This window comes from Hemiscyllium ocellatum, chromosome 35 (genome assembly GCF_020745735.1).
Source record: "Hemiscyllium ocellatum isolate sHemOce1 chromosome 35, sHemOce1.pat.X.cur, whole genome shotgun sequence".
NCBI lineage: Eukaryota > Metazoa > Chordata > Chondrichthyes > Orectolobiformes > Hemiscylliidae > Hemiscyllium > Hemiscyllium ocellatum.
This window is the reverse complement of record NC_083435.1, coordinates 38,788,294-38,798,139: the sequence shown is the minus strand read 5'-3', so window position 1 is coordinate 38,798,139 and position 9,846 is coordinate 38,788,294.

Below are 9,846 nucleotides of genomic sequence, written 5' to 3'. Positions count from 1 at the left end.
GCTTCTGGAACACAACATCTTAAACATTTAACTGGTTATAGTTTACTGCGCACAAGTCGGCTTCCATGCTTCCCACAGTACAACAGTGACTGCACTTCAAACTTACTTCAACTGCTATAAAGCACTTTGGGAGTTATGTGGTCACAAAAGACAAAGTGTGAATCTTTCCTATTTTGTCAGAACAAGGCAGCTGTGATAATCTCACTCACTGGTGTTGTTAAATGATGTAATAGTTGTTTGATCAATGGAATCCAAAGGGTGATGATACATCGATTAATATTGTTCTGGCAAAATGTTATCAATGAGATTCCACAGAGATTATTCTGGCATCTCTTTTTTAAATATCTTCACAAGTGATCTGGGCCAGGAGTCACAGCATATGATTAAATCTGCAGATGGTACAATGCTGATGCGTGTGGTCAACTCCAAACCTGAACAGGGTAAGAATCAGAAAGGAGTATTTGATTAAAGGTGGGAATTATATTGACAAATGGCAGATAAAATTCAATGTATAGAATGCAAATGTTTCACTAGGGGCCAAAAGTTCACAAGAGACAAATATTTAATGGAGAGTTAATGACCTGGATCTCTGGAGGAATGACAATCATTCTCAAAGTGCTATGCCATTCGAGCTTTCCCCAGCTCCACATTTCTTGCCAGGTCTTCCAACTGGATTTGTCACAAATATAGAGCGCATAGTCCATCCAAGAGTTCTGATGCAATATTGTGGATTAGGGGAACGGCAGAATAGTTAGTTCGCGCTATATAGCATGAACTGCTATATGGTAAACAAGGGAAAATCTTGTTGTCACAGCCAACACCGTGGAAGCGGGTGAACACTGAAAGTCCTGCCTTAACACTGCCTTAATGTTTTCTTTGGGGTGAGAATAGAGATAGGGCAGAGTTCTAGCATGTGTGTTTCATGGAGGCAACTGCATGAATACATAACCTTTTCATCCATTTGTATCTAATTCTGTTGATGGATTTGTGGAAAACACAATGTGTGCAGATTAGACCTGGCAAATGTAGGTCTGAATTTTATGAATTTGTTTAGATAGCCAGGGTAACATTTTGGACAGGTGGGATACTACTTTCTATATGGACCCGGGATACATTTGAGGGAGATTAGGTACCCTTTAGGATTGTTAAAAGGTAGCAAATGAGATAGTAGTTGGTGAGGTAGTAGATGGATAGCAGGGTGAATGAGATGGTAAGTGAGTAGGTTGCCAGGTGGGTGAGGTGCTGACTGTTAGAGTGGCAAGTGGATGGGATGGTTACGTAGATTTGAATGGTGGTGAAGTTGAAGAGTCAGTGTTTTTCCAGGAGGCGGAGTCAGACTGTGGGTTAATCAGGCCAGGGTGGGGGTGGGGTTTGGTGGTTTGATAGTGGTGGGTTACCTCTTGTGGTTGGCAACAAGTGGGGTATGGACAGTGATGGTGGGTAGCCTAGTTGGGAGGGCTATCAGGCTCAGCTTGGGAGGTAGGCATTTTGGGCAAGGGAACAATGAGTGTCAGGACGAGTAGTAAAAGGGTGATATTTGGTGGGGACAGGTGTAGTGTGCACGGCGATGTCTGAGGGCATAAGGGAGGATGTTGAGGGGACAGTGTATAGTTATCTTGGAGATAGACTCTACTTTTATTCTGTTACTACCTGAGAAACTCAGGCACAGGGACGTTGTCCATCAGAAGTTGATACTTCTCAAGTAGTTCCACACAGAGTCAATGTATGAGCACTTCTGTGGGACTGCATTATGTATCTCAGGTTGTATGGAGAAAGTGAGGACTACAGATACTGGAGATCAGATTCATAAAGTGTGGCACTGGAAAAGCACAACAGGTCAGGCAGCATCTGAGGAGCAGTAGAATTGAAGTTTCGGGCATAGGCCATTCATCAAGAATGTTGAGGGGTGATGCCTGAGAGAGTGGGGCTGGGGGGGAAAGGTAGCCATGAAGGCGATAGGTGAATGCAGATGGGTGCTGGTGTTAGGTTGGACAGAGGGTGGAGTGGATAGGTGGGAAGGAAAATGGGCAGTTAGGACAGTTCAAGAGGGCAGTGCCGAGTTGGAGGGGTGGATTTGGGATGAGGTCAGGGAGGGAGATGAGGAAACTGTTGAAATTGACATTGATGCCTTGTGATTAGAGGATCCCTAGGTGGAAGATAAGGCATTCGTCCTTCAGGCATCGTGTGGCTATGATTTGGTAGTGGAAGAGGCCCAGGACTTGCATGTCCTTGGCAGAGTGGGAGGGGGAGTTGAAGAGGTCAGCCACAGGGCGGTGGGGTTGTTTGGTGCGCATGTGTCCAAGAGATGTTCTCTGAAATGTTCCACACGTTGGCATCCTATCTCCCCAATGTAGAGGAGACCACATCGAGAGCAAGGGACACAGTAGATGAGGTGCTTGCATGTGCAGGAAAATCTAAGCCGGATGTGGAAGGATCCTTTGGAGCCTTGGATAGAGGTGAGGGGGAAGGTGTGGGCGCAGTTTTGACACATTTTGCGGTGGCAAGGGAAGGTGCTGGGAGGGTTGGGTTGGTGGGAGGCATGGACCTAATGAGGGAGTCGCGAATTGGATGGTCTCTGTGGAATGCTGAAAGAGGTGGGGAGGGAAATATATCTCTGATGGTGGGGTCTGACTGTAGATAGCAGAAATGGCAAAGGATAATCTTTGTATCTGGAGATTAGTGGGTTGGAAGGAGAGGATCAGGGGGTTCTATTCTTATTATGGTTGGAGGGGTAGGGTTCAAGGGTGGAGGTGCAGGAAGTGGAGGAGATTGCTGGAGGGCATTGTTGATTGCAGGGGAGGGGAAATTCCTGTCCTTAAAGAGGGAAGCCATCTAGAGTGTTCTATGGTGGAATTGGTCCTCCTGGAGGTGGAGGAATTGGGAGTAAGGGATAGCATTTTTACAGGAGGGTGCTTGGGAGGAGGTGTAGTCCAGGTAGCTATGGGAGTTGCTGGGTTTGAAGTAGATGTCCATGTTGAGTCAGTCATCAGAAATGGAGACGGAGAGGTCCAGGAAGGGAAAGGATGCGTCCGAGAAGGTCCAGGTGAACTTGAGGTCAAGGTGGAAGGTGTCCGTGAAGTTGAGGAACTGTTCAACCTCCTCATGGGAGCATGATGTGGCACTGATAAAGTCATTAATTTAGTGGAGGAAAAGGTGGTGAATGGTGCTGGTATAGCTGCAGAAGATGGACTGTTCCACGTACCTGATGAAGAGGCAGGCAGAGATTTCCCAGACTGCCAAGGACATGCAAGTCCTGGGTTTCCTCTACCACCAAATCATAGCCACCTGATGCCTGGAGGAAGAAAGCATCATCTTCCGCCTTGTGACCCTCCAACCACCATGACATCAACATCAATTTCACTAGATACCTCGTCTCCCCTCCCCCACAACCTTATCCCAGATCCAACCCTCCAACTTGGCACCACCCTCTTCAACTGTCCTTACCTGTTCATCTTCCTACCCACCTATCAGCTCTGCTCCCACTCCAACCTATCACCATCACTTGCCACCTCCGTACTGCTCCCTACCTGCATCCACCTATCGCCTTCATAGCTACCTTCCCCACCCCCCAGCCTGACCCCCCTTCCTATTTATCTGTCAGCCCCCTTGGGCACCCTCACTTTCTAATGAAGGGATTATGCCCAAAATGTTGACTTTCCTGCATCTCCTGTCTGGTCTCACACTATCTGGAGACAGTAAAACTTGCGTTAATAATGTCACTGGGAAAATAGAGAGCAGAGTTCTAGATTGACAATAAATTGAAGATACTGCACCCAATGCACATTGACAGCCAATTTTTAAAATATCCTGATGCTGGGATGCATTAAAAATCCACTACTGAACTTGAATAGTGAAATAATTCTAAGTTTATAAGTAATCGATGTGATTACACTTTGAATACACTATGTGTTCAGTTCTGGTCTTCATATTACGGGAAAGATATAGAAAAGATTTTTAAAAATAGTGACAGAATCATTGAAAAAGTGAAGGGATGGAGGGATTGGATTATGTGTGGTGATTGTATGAATTGGGCATTTGATCAATGGAAAGTTGCAAAGGAGTGGATCGTGTCAAATATACTTAGAATGCACATTAATTTATGAACTGCGAGAAACTCGAATATAGAACTGTTTGGACATTTCTGGATTAAAGAGGCTTTATCATGTGATGTTTTTGGAAACAAAGATCAGAAGGTCAAAGAGAATCTGCTGTTTACTGGAATTACTAGAAATTTTGGGAGAAGGGTGCCATGGAATTTTCAAGGTGGATTTTATGCCCCTAGTTGCTGGACCAGCAGACTTGGAAAAACCTGTGCTGTTCATTGCCAAGCAACAGACTCTGGGGTTAAGTTGATGTTTGTTTTCACAAACCGGAGATACAAATTGCATAAGAAGTTTGCTGGAGAGAATAGCGCCCTCTGGCCCTCTCTGGCAGTAAATTCAACTGAAAGCAATCTCTCTATTGTTAGAACCCTTGCTGACTTCTCATAGTTTATTGTTCCCATTTTTGATTTGGAGCCTGTGAACTGTGAGCTGAAAGCTGAAGGTGACAATTGGACTGTGAGCAGCAGCTTGTTTTAACAATTATCAATCAAACAGATATTTGCTTATATGCCCAGGCCTGGAAGTTATTTGCAGGTTGATTTTTGTTTCAAAGAACACTAGATATTTTCGTTCCAGAGATGCACTCTGCTCAAAGGGCAACATATGTTTGAATGGTGACAGGAGCCTTACAGGGAATCAACCAGTCTAACAAAGAGAAACAAAAGTTTGAACTGGTTTTAAACAGTGTTTAGGTCAGAAGGATTTTGGCATCACAACCTACAGGGTTTAATTGCTCCCTGGTTATCTTCCCATTATCAACCTATTGAAAATTCAGAAGATAGAATTTCAGTTGTAAGGATGAAATGGATAGCCCTCAGAGCCTACTGAAAACTATTTGCATTGATTGGTATGTTCAGAAACCCTGCAAGATACATTATTTTGAGATTACAAATCATGCAGACAGCTTAAGTGAGATATCCAGTTACATCTTACCTTTTTTTTATCCTTTTGTTTTATTCATTACTGTGTCTATGTGTCTGAATTTCCTTGTATGAGTGGGGGCTAGAATAAAAGAAAATTGGGTTTAAACATAGACATGGATAAAATTACCTCATGGTTTAACTTCACTGCTGAAGCTACTGTATTATTAATAAATTGTTAAATATTTTGTCTTATTTTCCTCTGACCCAGGATCTCATGTGTAACTTTGCATTCTCTGAACTACCACCGAAGGCCAATTTTCTGACACTGCCACAGACAGAAGCCTAGAGATGCTAGACTATTAATCCACAGATCGAGACAAGGTTATGGAGGCACTCTAGACAATTGGGGTCAACCATAAATGCTATGAACCTGCAATGCACGTATCCAATGAATGGATTGAAATATACATGTGCCCCTGTCCTGTATAACTGGGTGGAGTCACACCAAGCACATAGGAAGATGGTTGTGGTTGTTGGAGATCAGTTATCTCAGCTCTGGGACATCTCTATAGGACTACCTCAGCGTAACACCCTCGGTCCAACTGTCTTATGTTACTTCATCAATGACCTTCCCTCCATCATAAGGTCAGAAATGGGATGTTTACCAATGATTGCACAATGTTTCGCACCATTCAAAACTCCTCAGTTACTGAAGCAGTCCATTTTAAAATACAGCAAGATGTAGACAATATCCAGACTTGGGCTGACAAGTGGCAAGTAACATTCGTGCCATACAGGTGCCAGGAAATGAATCTCTCCAATAAGACCATAACACCATAACACATATGAGTGGAAGTGAGGCCATTTGGCCCATCAGGTCCACTCAGCTGATGGGCATTTCAACGCCACTTACCTGCACTTTCCCCGTAGCCCTTAATTCCTTGTGAGATCAAGAATTTATCAATCTCTGCCTTGAAGACATTTAACGTCCCAGCCTCCACTGCGCTCTGTGGCAATGAATTCTACAGGCCCACCACTCTCTGGCAGAAGAAATGTTTCCTCATTTTAATTTGACCCCCTCTAATTCTGTCGTAGTCTCCACACCTAATAGAAACAAATTCTCAGCATCCACCCTTTCTAAACCATACATTATCTTGTAAGTTTCTATCAGATCTCCCCTCAACCTTCTAAACTCTAATAAACACAATCCCAGGATCCTTAACCATTCATTGTATGTTAGGCCTACCATTCCAGGGATCATCCATGTGAATCTCCGCTGGACACACTCCAGTGCCAGTATGTCTTCCTGAGGTGTAGGGCCCAAAATTGGACACAGTATTCTAAATGGGGCCTAACTTGAGCTTTATAAAGTCTCAGAAGTACTTCGCTGCTTTTATATTCCAACCCTCTTGAGATAAATGACAGCATGGCATTTGCTTTCTTAACCAAGAGCTCAATCTGCAAGTCAACCTTTTCAGAATCGTGGCATAGCACTCCCAGATCCCTTTGTACTTTGTCTTCATGAACTTTCTCACAGTTTGGAAAATAGTCCACGCCTGGATTCTTTTTGTCAAAGTGCAGGAAGTCGCATTTGCTCATGTTGAATTTCATCAGCCATTTCCTGGTCCAGTCTCCTCAATTGTCTAAATCTTTCTGCAGTCTCCCCACCTCCTCATTACTATCTGCCTGTCCGCCTAACTTAGTATCATTGACAAACTTCTCCAGAATGCCCCCAGTCCCTTCATCCATTAATATATAAAGTGAACAGCTGTGCCCCAACACTAAACCCTGCGGGACCCCACTTGTGACTAGCTACCATTCCGAAAAAGAACCTTTATCTCAACTCTCTGCCTTCTGTCAGACAGCCAATCCTCAATCCATGACAGAAGCTCACCTCGATCACCATGGGCCCTCAGCAGCCTCCTGTGAGGCACACTTATCAAAGGCCTTTTGGAAGTATAGATAGATAACATCTACAGAGGAACCTTAATTATCCAAATACCAATTATCTAAAAATCGGATTTTCTGATGGAGATCTCAAGGCCCCGATAGAAATGTTACATCAAAGACATGTTTCCAGCAGTGATGCATCTTTTGTTTACAGTGATTAAAAAGGCACCATCTCCAAATGACTGACCTCCCGCCCTCTCTCTCTCCCCACACTTTCCCTGGAGTTCTACAAAGGATTGTACCTTAACCATCCTAGTGTTAGGTGCAGGGGTGAATCTTGGGGAATGGGTCTGGGTGGGTCCGCTTTGGCGGGTCAGTGTGGACTTGTTGGGCCAAAGGGCCTGTTTCCACACTGTAAGTAATCTAATCTAATATTATGATCGCTGCCTCCTTACTTTAAGATTCTTTATAAAGTCTGGCTCATTACGTAGTACTAAGTCCAGAATAGCCTGTTCCCTTGTAGGCTCCATCACAAGCTGTTCCTGTAAAAGCCATCCTGTAAGCATTCCATGAATTCCCTTTCTTTGGATTCACCGGCAACATTATTCACCCAGTCCATGCATATTGAAGCCCCCCATGATCACCATGACCTTGCCTTTCTGACATGCCCTATCTCTTTCCTGGTACATCTTGTGCCCCTGGTCCTGACCACAGCTGAGAGGTCTGTACATAACTCCCATAATGACCCAGAGATTATGACCCTCAAAGACCTGTTTTTCAATTTCCTTCCTAGTGCTTGATGCTCCCCAAACAAGTCCTCCACCCTAGTCTTGCCTATGTTGTTAGTGCCAACATGGACCACAACAACTGGATCCTCTCCCTCCCACTCCAATATCCTTTCAAGCTGGTCGGAGATGTCCTATACCCTGGCATCGGGCAGGCAACACACCGTGCGGGACTCCCATTCTGGTCTGCAAAGGATACTATTTGTTACTCCTAATTATAGAATCCCCTATAACAACTACTTGTCTTTTTGCTCCCCTCTCTTGAATAGCCTTCTGCACCATGGCGCCAGGGTCAGCTGGCTCACTGGTCCACAGCCCTTTTCCTCATCCACACAGGGAGCAAAAATCACATATTGGTTGGACAAGGTCAAAGGCTGAGGCTCCACTACTCCTGAACTCAGAATCCCCCAACCTGCCTCACTTTGTTCCTTATCACAAATTGAATGTGAATTACTTAATCTACCGGGTGTGACTGCCTCTTGAAACAAAGCGTTCAGGTAACTCTCTCCCTCCCGGATGTGCCGCAGTGTTTGAAGCTCAGATTCCAGATCATCAACTCTGAGCCAGGAGTTCTTCCAGCAACCAACACTTGCTGCAGATGTGGTCATTGCCGTTCACAATGGGATCAGCCAGCTCCAACATCATACAGCTACAGCACATCACCTAGGTGAAAGTGAGGACTGTAGAAGCTGGAGATCAGAGTCAAAGAGTGCGGTGCTGGAAATGCACAGCAGGTCAGGAGTATCCGAGGAGCAGGAAATCAACATTTCAGGCAGGAGTCCTTCATCAGGAATTGTAGAGGTCAGTGCGCCAAACTATCAGTGCACTATCTGCTGGTTTGATGGTGAGGTTGGGATTGGAGCAGAGGGAGTGGAGGGCTGCGCGTTGTGAGGGTGAGAGATTGGAGTGGGGGAGGTGGGTAGACAGGTTGAGGTGGTTAATGTCTCGGCAGCAGTTGGAAATGAAGAGATTGAGGGCAGGTAATAGGCCAGCACGGGATGTCCAGGTGGATGCACTGTGTTGGAGGTGAGTGAAGGGGTCATCAGAGGATGGGCAGGAGTCTTGATTGAAAAAGTTAGTTCATAGGCAAAGGATGAAATGTTCAATATCACGACGCATATTGAATTGGTTAATACGTGGTTGGAGGGGGTTGAAGGTATGGGGAAGTCTGGGGTGATGGTGAAAATTCGGCAGGGCTGGGAGCTAGGACCTGGTATAGGTGTGGGGGGGGGGGGCACAGAGCCTGTAACTGGAGTGGGTGTGGCAGTAGGGGGAATGGGGGTGGAGTCATTTGCAGAAGTGATGTTCCTCTCAGATTTCTGGGGGGCTGTGATTGTGACAGTGGGATCCATGGGGTGGGTGTGTCAGCAGTGTGCAGGTAAGTGGTGTTGGTGGGGGTGGAAGTGGTGGCAGCGATGGCATTGGGGTGGTGAAAGTCGTGGCATGCATAACGTCAGTGGCAGAAGTGACGGAAGGCGTGGTGTGGGTGAAGTCGTTAGGGGCGGAATTGGCTGCAGAGGCGGCTGCGATGTGGGCGGAAGTCATGGAACACATGGTGTTGGGGGTGATGTGGGGGGCGGAAGTGATGTCAGAGGGGATGGAAGTGGCTGCTGAGGTGGCAACGGGGCAGGGAGTGTGGAAGTGTATTATTGGTTCGGCCTTGTGTTGGTTCCGGCAGTGGCGGATCTCGGGGTGATTGTGGCGGGTGTTAGTTTTCTGACAGTTTCGGCGGCTGTTGTCTGGCTGTCAGTCGCAAAGGTAGCATGAGCAGCCATGGCTGCAAACGGCGGGTCGGTGGGGCGAAAGTGATGTCATCAATCGCCATGGTGAAAGTGGCTGTCTTGGCCTCATGGCTAATGGCGGCCGAGTAATTCCGTAGGCTGGGGAAACCTTCTGGAATGTTTGAGGAGCGCTGGTTATTGAGGGGTGTATATAAAAGTTTGCCGGACTTACTGTTTTTGATGTTTGAAATGGTGAAGAAATCCTGTTTGTTGAGAGTAGAATTCCTCTTAAGTCCAGTACAGAAGGGGTCCTGGTAAGATCTGAGAGTGTGGCCCTCAGTTGAGGCATAGCTGACTGTAGAGAGGTTAGGTCGCGTTGCATGGCTGTAAGTGTGGAGCGGAGGATCCGGAAGGAGAACCGTTTCTGGTAGATTTGAATTTGTAGTATGTGCTGAATGTAGTCCAGAATCCACGCGTGATCAGT